Here is a 12606-nt window from a genome sequence, read left to right on the forward strand (position 1 = left end):
GTGTGATTGTGCGTGTGTACGTGTGTTTCTGCGTGTGTTTCTGCTTGTGTGTGTGTTTCTACGTGTGCGTTTCTGCGTGTGTGTGATTGTGCGTGTGTACGTGTGTTTCTGCGTGTGTGTTTCTGCGTGTGTGTGTTTCTGCGTGTGTGTGTTTCTGCATGTGTGTGTTTCAGTGGGGAGCAGTAGTGTAGCGGTTAGCGTGCTGCGCTACGAACCCGGCGATCCGGGTTCGATTCCCGCTCACGGCCAACACCAGTGACGATTATCTGATCCGGTCCTGGGCCTCCCCTAGGTCGACTCAGCCTCAAATGAGTACCTGGTGCGGTGTGTAAACATCGCCACTGGGGAGACAAAGGCGGTCGGGCGTGGTGTTGGCCACCCACCCCCTCGTGTACCGTTTCGGCCTTCATAAGTGCTCGTTAACAGCACTTGCCCCTACAGTCTGTTAAGGCTATACGGGGGATCTTTGTTTATCTTTGTTTCTGCGTGTGTGTGTGTTTCTGCGTGCGTGTTTGTGTGTGTTTATGTGTGTTTGTGATGTAGGGGATCGGTAGAGTAGCGGTTAGCGCGCTGCCCTACAAACCCGGCGACCCGAGTTCGATTCCTGATCACGGCTAACACCAGTGACCATTATCTGAAACGATTCCTAGGTCGACTCAGCTTTCAAATGAGTACCTGGTGCGGTGTGTAAAAACATCGCCACTGGGGAGACAAAGGCGGCCGGGCGTGGTGCTGGCCACCCACCCCCTCGCGTGCCGTTCCGGCCTTCATAGGTGCTCGCTAACAGCACTTGCTTCAACAGTCTGTTAAGGCTATACGGGGAATCTTTGTATTTGTCTTGTGACGTAGAAAATAACCTGTCACGATAGTCCAGAGCGTACGTGAACGGCTATCATTGCGCTGGGCTTACACAACCCGTGGGGTCGCCTAGGATTCGGTTCCATCTCCCGACGCGGCAACTGAAACACTCTGGCCAGGTTTCTTGAACCCACCCAGTAGTTATCCACGGCGCACGCACAAACCATCATCATCATCACGATCCATGCGTGGGGCAGACAGCACGTAGGTGTCCACTGCGCAGTTCTTCATTTGTAGGTTCCCACTTTCCTCCTCTGTCTTGTCGTGCCGGGCTGCCCAAGTCGTGCCCACGTCGATCTGGCACCGATCTATTGTGACGTCATCGGCGTCGTCATTAAGCCATTGTCTGTGAGGTCTTCCTCTCCTTCCGGTTCCTCACGAGCAACAACGACAACGACGACGCTTTAACATTTCCTGTTGCTGTCCATCCTACTGCATGTGTGTGTGTGTGCCAGTCTCCTTCTCATCACTGCCTGCATCGTCAGAGATGTCTCTTCTGTGTGCAACCTTTTATTACTTCCACGTCAGAGGGCGCCATACCTCGAGAGGGGCCATTCGGCCTACTCTTCCACACCGGAGAGAGTACCCACACTTTACCCCACCTTTCCGATCGACTAACCGTGGCGCGCTGCACGTAGGCTGCTGTCGCTGTGTGGGTGGAGCCGGAGGGGTTTAAGTCGGCCACCTGCTCATTGGTCGATGGCGTCAGCTGCCGCGCCGGGAGATTGGACTCGAACCGCCTGACCGTTGAAAATAACAAGACACTGGTCTGCCGATGCCGCTGCGGCATTGGCAGTGAAAAATATATGGTGGCCGACGTTTCGGGGAATGGCCCTTCTGAACACATCAGAAGGGCCTGATGTTCAGTTCAGTTTATTTTGGTATAGCCCTGTGAGCCATTCGGCTCTTGAATCGGGTGCAACCGCAACAAACAAAAAAAACATGAACAAGAAAGACGTCTTAAAGTGACTGTGTGTGCAAACAGAAAATCCATGAAAAAAAAACAGCAAAAATATTCCTGAAAAAAGCACCGTACACCAACGCTGTGTGCAATTCTCTATAGCATTCTCTATAGCACACCGATGTCATTTATGAGCTTTTCAAAAAGGGCAATTGCCCGAAACGTCGCCTATTATGTCGTTTTATTTGAAGGCCACAGAGACACACACGCGCAATGTTATTGAAAAACCTGTTTCAGTAGTACTCAAAACCGGTTTTAAATGACTCCGTCGATCTGTCAATCAGCATCGGACCACGCCTACAAAAATGTCTACGGTCTGATTGGTCCGATTCGTTTCGATAGGCGTGGCGTGTGCTTAATAATTTTAATAACTTCATAATTACGCCACGCCCATCGAAACGAATCTGACCAATCAGACCACAGCAATTCGAGAGAGGCCACCGCCCACCCAAAACCCCCAAGCCACGTGCCGCGCCCACTGGGCCGGGCAGGAGGAAGGACGAGACCATTGTGGTGAAAATAGCCGGCGCGGGGGGGAGTGTTCTGGTTTGTCGTTTGTGGTCTGTGCCGAGCAGGGGACGGAAGTTGAGCGAGTTGGACGAGTTCAAATTGTGGATCGGAGGAAGCGGGGTGGCCACCCTCCTATCAACCGTGAGTCCGAGTCCAGTTGAGCCGCTCGTTGATTAACCGCCGCCGAATTAACGGCAGATTTAATGAACTCGTTGGGGGAGACGTGGAGAGAGGTGGGGGAGAGGCGGCTGTCCCTGTGAGTGAGTAAGTAAATGTATACACCAGTTACTACTTCGCGGAAACTCCGGTTCCGTTGTCAAGCGGCGACGCCACGCAACACGTGGCTCGCCGCGGGATGTGGTGGGTGGCAGTCGGCATGTCGTGCTCGGTCCACTGCTGGATGATGGCCCGGTTCACCAAACCAGTAGACATTGTCAACCGCCGTGTCGCGTCGTGTGAACGAGCCCCAACTGCTGGGTGGACCGCGCGCCCTGTTCGTTGTTGTTGTTGTTTGGCCATACTTCACCAGTCTGGGTGGGGGGTGGGTGCTGCGAGCGAGTAGCTGCACCGATAAAGGCCGGCACGGCACACGGGGAGGGCCACGTGTCGCCCTGCTGGTTGGTGTTTTACTCATTTAAGGCTGAGTCGACCTCGGGGAGGGAGGGAGAGACAGGAACCGATTCAGATATTCCCCGCTGCTGTTGTTGGTCGTGAGCGGGAGTCGAACTCGGCTCGCCGGGTTGGTAGCGCAGTGCGCTCACCACTTACTTCACTACCAACAACAGCAGCCGCCATTCGCCAATACGTTGCGTTGACTGTCACCACGGCGCTTGTGCCAGGCTAGGTGCGCTGAGGCCACGTGAAGTGTCAAATGCTCGCTGCTGGCAAGGAGGTCACGGTTCAGACCCAGCAGGTGCCATGGGTTTACCGACTCAGATGACCGGCAGATGCACCACCTGTGCCCCCTACTGTGCCAACTCGCTGTGCTTTAGCCGCCCGGCGCTCCGCTCGTTGTTGTGAGCGTCGCTCCTCCGCTGTTGTTGGAGGGCGACTGCCTCCAACCGCCCTGAAGCAGCAACAGCGGCGTCCTTCACGAGCCTCCTCCTCCTCCACAGCGGTCGATCTTGATACCGCTGGTGCCGCTCATCGGCAAGTCCACTCACTCAGCTCCACGTCCTCCGGTGCCGCGTCAGCTTCGTCTCCCCGATGGAACTGTGTCGAGACCTTGAAGAATCTGCGAGCTCCTCCTCCACACAATCCATCCTCGTTAAACAGAGGACGGATGGACGGTCGACTTGCCAGCCCCGAATATCGCCGGTGCAAATGTTCCCCATTTGAGGGCTCCACGCTTCGCACGCGCGCAATCGTAAACACGACACCAGCACACAAAGACAAAGCTCCCCCGTGTAGCCTGGAGCAGACTGTAGGGGCAAGTGCTGTTAGCGAGCACCTATGAAGGCCGGAACGGTACACGAGGGGGTGGGTGGCCAGCACCACGCCCGACCGCCTTTGTCTCCCCAGTGGCAATGTTTTTATCCACCGCACCAGGTACTCATTTGAGGCTGAGTCGACCTAGGGGAGGCCCAGGACCGGTTCAGATAATCGTCACTGGTGTTAGCCGTGAGCGGGAATCGAACCCGGGTCGCCAGGTTCATAGCCCAGCGCGCTAACCGCTACACCACCACTCCCCACGGACAACAACAACAACCGCCATTCGCCACTAAGTGGCGGTGACGTCACCACGACGCTTGTGCCAGGCCATGTGCACCTTGAGGCCATGTGAAGTGTCGAACGCCCGCTGGCAGGAGGTCACGGGGCAGACCCAAGTGCCACGGGTCGACTGACTGAGATGACTGAGATGACTGGCTGATGCACCAACCTGCTGTGCTTTAGCCACCCGGCGCTCCGCTCGTTGTTGTGAGCGTCGCTCCTCCGCCCTCCGTTGTTGTTGGAGGGCGACTGCCTCCAACTGCCCAGTAGTGTCCTTCACGAGCCTCCTTCACAGAGGCCGATCTTGACACCGCTGGTACCAGTCATCGGCAAGTCCACTCAGCTCCACGTCCTCCTGTGCCACATCGCTCCATCTCTTCTCTAGCCCGTGCCGCACCCGTCTAGCCCCCTCGATCCGGCCGAACAAAAGCTGTTTCGGCATGCTGTGGCTGGGCATGTGGGCTACATGACCCAGCCAACGCAGCCTTGCCTGCCGGAGGAGCTCACCGATGGGACCTTGCCCAGATCTTTCAAGGATTTGTGAGCTCCTCACACAATCCAGCCTGGTTAACCCCAGGATGGATCGTAGGCAGGCCAGCCTAAATGTTTCTAACCGGCGAAGATGCTCTATTAAGGGGGTCCACGTTTTGCAAGCGTAGAGAAGGGAGGGAATGACCGTGGCTGAGACGACCTGAAGCTTGGTGCGGAGCGACAGAGCAGGTAGCTTCCACACAGCATTACGCAACCGATGAAAAGATATTGCCGCTCGACTGATTTGGAGTGAGACCTCTGCTGTTAAACTGGAGCCGGTCATAAGCACACTGCCCAGGTATGGGAAACTCTCCACTCTCTCCACAACTGCCCCATCACCGATTGGGAGTTGTGGGGGTGGAGTGTCCGATGGAACAAAATACCCAGGCAGGTGCTTAGTTTTGGTGGGACTGATGGTAAGGCCGCATCTCTTAGTAGCACGTTACAGTCTCAACAGCAGCGTCTCCAACTCCTCCTCTGAATGAGCAGCTATTACCAAATCATCAGCATACATAACGTGGTTGAGCAATAGGGAGCCATCCCTTGACCGCACCCGGGCATCTATCAGCCTCCCATTATATCTGTACCAAATGGAAATTCCTCTGGTACAACTATTGAAGACTTCACGAACTATGTGGTCAAAATAGATGTTAAATAATGTGGGAGCCAGAGGACATCCCTGTCGCACCCCAAGGTGTACAGGGAATGGCTCTAACTCCCGGCCACGTAGTTTTACCCGGGCCCGCTCACCATCATGAAGGTCCTTAATGAGCGTTGCCAGAGGGTCAGGGACTCCGAAAGCACGAAGAACAACCCAGAGCCCAGGCCTACTGATGGTATCATAGGCCTTCACCAGGTCAATAAAGCAGAGATGTAGGTCTTGTTGGAATTCCCTACACCTCTGTTGTAGCAGACGGACATAAAATATGGCATCTGCGCAGGACCGCCCTTTCCTGAAACCGCATTGGGGCTCCGCAAGCCTCTCCTCAGCGTGCCTAGCAAGGCGATGTTGAATCATCCTTGCCAGGACCTTTCCTGGCACACTGAGGAGTGAGATGCCCCTGTAGTTGTTACAGTCTGTGCGGTCCCCCTTCTTAAAGAGGGGGACCACCAGGGCATGCTTTCAATCCTGCGGAACCCATCCAGTTGCCCAGACTGTTGTTATGATGTCATGTAGGGCAGTCTGCGCACAAACGCCACTCTCCCTCAGCATTTCGCTTGGGAGATAATCTCTGCCTGGTGCCTTTCCTGGTCTTAGACTCTGGATCGCCTTCAGTACTTCCTCAACAGATGGCACCTCAGACAGCCACTCACAGGGGATGACTTCTTCCAATATTTGAGGCACTGCAGCCTCAGCAGGGTCATCCCCACTTTGTGCCACGATGTTTTCCTGGCTGAGGGACTTCCCCTACCCCAGGACCTCACAGAAATGCTCAGCAAATCTGCAAACCTGTTCCTGGGGGTCGGAGATTGGATCACCGTTTTTTCCTCTAATGATGGTAATAGGTGTGGCACTGCAGGTTACATTTTTTTGATGGCGTTAAATAGGGATTTGTGATTGCGGGCCATTGAGGCAGACTCCAAGTCCTCAGCAACCCGCGACCACCACCCATCCTTGCAGCGCCTCCTGGCTCTCCAAACTTCCGAGCGAAGGCTGTGGCAAGCCTCATTCTCTGACGTGGGATGCTGTAGACGATTTGAGTGGGCCTGTCGCTTTTTCTCAACCATCCTGAACACCTCCTCTGTCAGCCAGGGTCTCTGGGGAGGTCTGGACTACATACCCAAAGCAGCCATTGCAGCTAAACCTCACCCATTTACCCTCATCATCAGGAGGAGTGGGAGACAATGCCAACCCCAGCCGCAAGCGATGATGGGATTCACGCTTGCAACTTCCATCAGCTAGCTGAGACTAGGCCACCTTAGGTAGAAATTGGGTGCTGGGTGTACACCCACCACCGGCGTGGAAGAATGGCAGGTACATCTTACAGATGACAAGTCGATGGTCAGAGGGCAGATCAGCTCCACGGTAGGTCCTGGTGTCAAGGACATGGGCTCGCATCCGCTGTTCCGTCACTTTATAGTCTAGCAGATGTTCTTGCTTGGATCCGGCATGCATCCATGATGTTGTGTGGATGCGCCGATGCCGGAATAGCGTACTGGTAATTACAAGCTCATGGCCTGCACAAAAATCTTGCAGCCTCCTACCGTTATTGAGCTGATCTGGCCCATGCCTTCCAATCACTCCAGACCCAGTGCCAGCATCATGACCAACTCGGCATTGAAGTCGCCCAACAAAATGACTCCATCCCGAGGGGCCACTTTAGCCAGCACCTGTGACAGGAGGTCATAGAAGGCATCTGGCTCATCGGCCTTGCCTGCATCCCTCCACGGATGTTCGTCTTCGGTGGGGGCATAAGTAACCACGACCACCACTCCTCGCCTCCGGTTGAATGGAAGGCGAGCCCAAAGTAGCCTGGGGCTTACAGCTTCCCACACCTCACCGCCACGCCCCCTTCATTCTTTTGTTCAGAAGAAGAGCCACACCCTGTTGTTTGGCAGTCTCCTCCCCCGAGTAGAGGACTGTCCACCCCTCATGGTGGCGGGAGCCAGAGCCGGTCCACCGGACCTCCTGAATGCCACAGAGATCCAGGCGGTATCGGTCCAACTCCCGACAGAGGAGTGGCAGCCTCTCCTCCGCAGTGAGCGTTCGAACATTCCACGTGGCCATCCGTAGTGGCTTTTTGTTGTTTCTGGAGGAGCCCCGCGGGTGAAGATTCAATCTCTTGGCTTCGCCAAATGGGGTTTGGCCAGGAGATGTCAAAGACGCCTGTCCCCCCGGGGTCTCCGGCACAAGCTTAAAGCAACACACACATGCGCAGAAACACACACGCAGAAACACATGCGTACACACGCGCACGCACACACGCACACCCACGGCCCTCCGTCGTTCCGCGCATACCCAGGGTTCCATGCTCTTCAACCATTGCTTTAGCGCAACATGACCGACGATGATCAAACTGTAATCGTTTAACTTTTTACGAAAAAGGACCATTGCCCGAAACGTTGCCCATTATATAATACTTATTTTATATCTGTCAACCCATATGGTTTACCTCGTATTCATGTACAGGGAAATTGGGTTTTCAGGTCCATACGGCGTACAGCCGTTTAAATACGGGCACAACATGTAATTGTGTCTATTTGTTTGTGTTTCTCCCTTGTGATGGGACTTTTCAGGATGAACGTCGAGATTTATCAAGGGCACGATGTGACCAATAAGATCTGAATTTGTACCAAGGATAGGCACTGATAAGGGGTTGACAGATACGCTATTTTAAGGCCACCCCCACAAAGTGTTATTGCCCGGTATTTTTGTTCGACCGCAATCGTGATGGGTGAGCCGAGACCGTCGAGTGGCGGAGACGGTCATCACGCCAGCTGTCGGGTGGTGGAGGGTCTTGACGACGCAAATATTTGCTCGGATCATGAAGTGGCCAAAACCTCCCAAAAAAACGATTGCGAATCGGAATTGGCTGCGACGTGCTTAACGGGCGATTCGCGACACGCATGTACGCATGCACCGCATGTTGAACTTCTTTCGCATCGTACGGTACGTACGTCTGTGGGTCTCTGCGAGTCTGTGGGACTATGTGAGGAAGGATGGGGAACTACGTATTTGAGTCTGTGTGGGGGTGCCTCAGTGAGTCTGGGTCTCTGCGGGATTTTAACACAGCGTTGATGTACGGTGCTTTTTCAGGAATATTTTGCTGTTTTTTCCTGGATTTTTTGTTTGCACAGTCACATAGTCACTTTAAGATGTTTTCTTGTTCGTGTTTTTGTTTTTTGTTTGTTGCGGTTGCACCCGATTCAAGAGTCGAATGGCTCACAGGGCTATACCAAATAAATTAAACTGAAAAAACTGAAAATTGTGAATCTATGGGACTGTGAGTCTGTGGGTCGCTATATTAGTTTATGGGTCTCTGTGAGTCTATGGGTGGTCTCTGTGCATCTCTGTTTAAGTCTGGGTCTCTTTGTAAGTCGTTCAGGGCCAAGCTGAGACCACACAATTGACTAGACTTGAGAACCCAGTTTAATCACAGGCAGCTGTTGTTTGTGTTTACCTGTGCGTGTCTATGCGGGTGTGTGTTTGTGTGTTTGCGGGTGTGTGTTTGTGTGCGTGTTTGTGTGTGTTTGTGTGTGTGTGTTTGTGTGTGTTTGTGTGTGTGTGGGTGTGTGTGTTTGTGGGTGTGTTTGTGTGTTTGTGTGTGTGTTTGTGTGTGTGTGTTTGTGTGTGTGTTTGTGTATGTTTGTGTGTGTGTGTTTGTGTGTGTGTTTGTGTGTGTGTGTGGGGGGAGCGGTGGCGCAGGGGTTAGTGCGCTGCGTCAAGTGACGCACCCAGTGACAAGAGTTCGTTTCCCGCTCACGGCTAACGCCAGTGACGATTATCTGAACCGGTCCTAGGCCTGCCCTAAGTAGACTCATCCTCAAATGATTACCTGGTGCTGTGTGTAAACTTCGCCACTGGGGAGACAAAGGCGGCTGGGCGTGGTGCTTGCCGCCCATCCCCTCTTGTGCTGTGTCGGCCTTCACAGGTACTCGCTAACAGCACTTGCCCCAACACTCTATTGAGGCTATACGGGGGGTCTTTGTCTCGTACTGTAGTGTCATTGTATTTACCTTTGTGTGTGTTTACGAGTGTCTGTGTATCCCTCTTGTCACGATCCCGGTCCCTTTGCGTTCTCACCTGGTTAAACAAAATAAACTTAATCTTGATATTCCTCTGTGTGTGCGTGTGTATGCAGTGTGTATCTGTGTGTGTATGCCAGTGTGTATCTGTGTGTGTATGCCAGTGTGTATCTGTGTGTGTGTGCGTGTGTATGCCAGTGTGTATCTGTGTGTGTATGCCAGTGTGTATCTGTGTGTGTATGCCAGTGTGTATCTGTGTGTGTGTGCGTGTGTATGCCAGTGTGTATCTGTGTGTGTATGCCAGTGTGTATCTGTGTGTGTATGCCAGTGTGTATCTGTGTGTGTGTATATGCCAGTGTGTATCTGTGTGTGTGTATATGCCAGTGTGTATCTGTGTGTGTGTGTGTATATGCCAGTGTGTATCTGTGTGTGTCTATGCCAGTGTGTGCCAGTGTGTGTATGCCAGTGTGTGTATGTATGCCAGTGTGTATTTCTGTGTGTGTATGCCAGTGTGTATCTGTGTGTGTGTGTGTATGCCAGTGTGTATCTGTGTGTGTGTGTATGCCTGTGTGTATCTGTGTGTGTGTGTATGTCAGTGTGTATCTGTGTGTGTGTATGTCAGTGTGTATCTGTGTGTGTGTATGCCAGTGTGTATCTGTGTGTATGCCAGTGTGTGTGTATGCCAGTGTGTATCTGTGTGTGTGTATACCAGTGTGTATCTGTGTGTGTGTGTATGCCAGTGTGTATTTGTGTGTGTGTTTGGCAGTGTGTATCTGTGTGTGTATGCCAGTGTGTATTTGTGTATGTGTGTATGCTAGTGTGTATCTGTGTGTGTATGCCAGTGTGTGTGTGTGTCTATGCCAGTGTGTGCCAGTGTGTGTATGCCAGTGTGTATTTGTGTGTGTATGCCAGTGTGTATCTGTGTGTGTGTGTATGTCAGTGTGTATCTGTGTGTGTGTATGCCAGTGTGTATCTGTGTGTATGCCAGTGTGTATCTGTGTGTGTGTGTATGCCAGTGTGTATCTGTGTGTGTGTGTATGCCTGTGTGTATCTGTGTGTGTGTGTATGTCAGTGTGTATCTGTGTGTGTGTATGCCAGTGTGTATCTGTGTGTATGCCAGTGTGTGTGTATGCCAGTGTGTATCTGTGTGTGTGTATACCAGTGTGTATCTGTGTCTGTGTGTGTATGCCAGTGTGTATCTGTGTGTGTGTATACCAGTGTGTATCTGTGTGTGTGTGTATGCCAGTGTGTATTTGTGTGTGTGTTTGGCAGTGTGTATCTGTGTGTGTATGCCAGTGTGTGTGTGTGTCTATGCCAGTGTGTGCCAGTGTGTGTATGCCAGTGTGTATTTGTGTGTGTATGCCAGTGTGTATCTGTGTGTGTGTGTGTATGCCAGTGTGTATTTGTGTATGTGTGTATGCTAGTGTGTATCTGTGTGTGTATGCCAGTGTGTGTGTGTGTGTCTATGCCAGTGTGTGCCAGTGTGTGTATGCCAGTGTGTATTTGTGTGTGTATGCCAGTGTGTATCTGTGTGTGTGTGTATGTCAGTGTGTATCTGTGTGTGTGTATGTCAGTGTGTATCTGTGTGTGTGTATGCCAGTGTGTATCTGTGTGTATGCCAGTGTGTGTATGCCAGTGTGTATCTGTGTGTGTGTATACCAGTGTGTATCTGTGTCTGTGTGTGTATGCCAGTGTGTATCTGTGTGTGTGTATACCAGTGTGTATCTGTGTGTGTATGCCAGTGTGTATTTGTGTGTGTGTTTGGCAGTGTGTATCTGTGTGTGTATGCCAGTGTGTATTTGTGTATGTGTGTATGCTAGTGTGTATCTGTGTGTGTATGCCAGTGTGTATCTGTGTGTGTCTATGCCAGTGTGTGCCAGTGTGTGTATGCCAGTGTGTATCTGTGTGTGTGTGTGTGTGTATGCCAGTGTGTATCTGTGTGTGTATGCCAGTGTGTATCTGTGTGTGTGTATGCCAGTGTGTATCTGTGTGTGTCTATGCCAGTGTGTGCCAGTGTGTATCTGTGTGTGTATGCCAGTGTGTATCTGTGTGTGTGTGTATGTCAGTGTGTATCTGTGTGTGTGTGTGTGTGTATGTCAGTGTGTATCTGTGTGTGTGTATGTCAGTGTGTATCTGTGTGTGTGTGTATGTCAGTGTGTATCTGTGTGTGTGTGTGTATGTCAGTGTGTATCTGTGTGTGTGTGTCAGTGTGTATCTGTGTGTGTGTGTATGCCAGTGTGTATCTGTGTGTGTGTATGCCAGTGTGTATCTGTGTGTGTGTATGCCAGTGTGTATCTGTGTGTGTGTATGCCAGTGTGTATCTGTGTGTGTGTGTATGCCAGTGTGTATCTGTGTGTGTGTATGCCAGTGTGTATCTGTGTGTGTGTATGCCAGTGTGTATCTGTGTGTGTGTATGCCAGTGTGTATCTGTGTGTGTGTATGCCAGTGTGTATGTGTGTGTGTATGCCAGTGTGTATCTGTGTGTGTATGCCAGTGTGTATCTGTGTGTGTATGCCAGTGTGTATCTGTGTGTGTGTGTGTTTGCCAGTGTGTATCTGTGTGTGTGTATGCCAGTGTGTATCTGTGTGTGTGTGTATGCCTGTGTGTATCTGTGTGTGTGTGTATGTCAGTGTGTATCTGTGTGTGTGTATGTCAGTGTGTATCTGTGTGTGTGTATGCCAGTGTGTATCTGTGTGTATGCCAGTGTGTGTGTATGCCAGTGTGTATCTGTGTGTGTGTATACCAGTGTGTATCTGTGTGTGTGTGTATGCCAGTGTGTATTTGTGTGTGTGTTTGGCAGTGTGTATCTGTGTGTGTATGCCAGTGTGTATTTGTGTATGTGTGTATGCTAGTGTGTATCTGTGTGTGTATGCCAGTGTGTGTGTGTGTCTATGCCAGTGTGTGCCAGTGTGTGTATGCCAGTGTGTATTTGTGTGTGTATGCCAGTGTGTATCTGTGTGTGTGTGTATGTCAGTGTGTATCTGTGTGTGTGTATGCCAGTGTGTATCTGTGTGTATGCCAGTGTGTATCTGTGTGTGTGTGTATGCCAGTGTGTATCTGTGTGTGTGTGTATGCCTGTGTGTATCTGTGTGTGTGTGTATGTCAGTGTGTATCTGTGTGTGTGTATGCCAGTGTGTATCTGTGTGTATGCCAGTGTGTGTGTATGCCAGTGTGTATCTGTGTGTGTGTATACCAGTGTGTATCTGTGTCTGTGTGTGTATGCCAGTGTGTATCTGTGTGTGTGTATACCAGTGTGTATCTGTGTGTGTGTGTATGCCAGTGTGTATTTGTGTGTGTGTTTGGCAGTGTGTATCTGTGTGTGTATGCCAGTGTGTGTGTGTGTCTATGCC

The 12606-nt window shown here is 51.6% G+C and overlaps 1 protein-coding gene across 6 annotated transcripts in view; it reads left to right on the forward strand.

The window, feature by feature from the left end:
- Positions 1-2245: 2245 nt before the first annotated feature.
- The window catches only part of LOC116953539 (long-chain-fatty-acid--CoA ligase ACSBG2-like), an 83174-nt gene continuing 72813 nt past the window's right edge, over positions 2246-12606 (forward strand). For 2 of the 6 annotated variants that reach the window (XM_032973828.2, XM_076075053.1), the window contains exon 1: positions 2464-2593. The gene's annotated coding sequence lies outside the window, so the exon portion shown is untranslated. Of the gene's footprint in view, positions 2594-9057; positions 9163-12606 lie in introns of those variants that run through there. The other 4 variants (XM_076075055.1, XM_076075052.1, XM_076075051.1 and 1 more) reach the window with 4 other exon arrangements.

Source organism: Petromyzon marinus, chromosome 52, assembly GCF_048934315.1.
Source record: "Petromyzon marinus isolate PM22_M1 ecotype Great Lakes invasive population chromosome 52, UKy_Petmar_22M1.pri1.0, whole genome shotgun sequence".
Taxonomy (NCBI): Eukaryota; Metazoa; Chordata; class Hyperoartia; order Petromyzontiformes; family Petromyzontidae; genus Petromyzon; species Petromyzon marinus.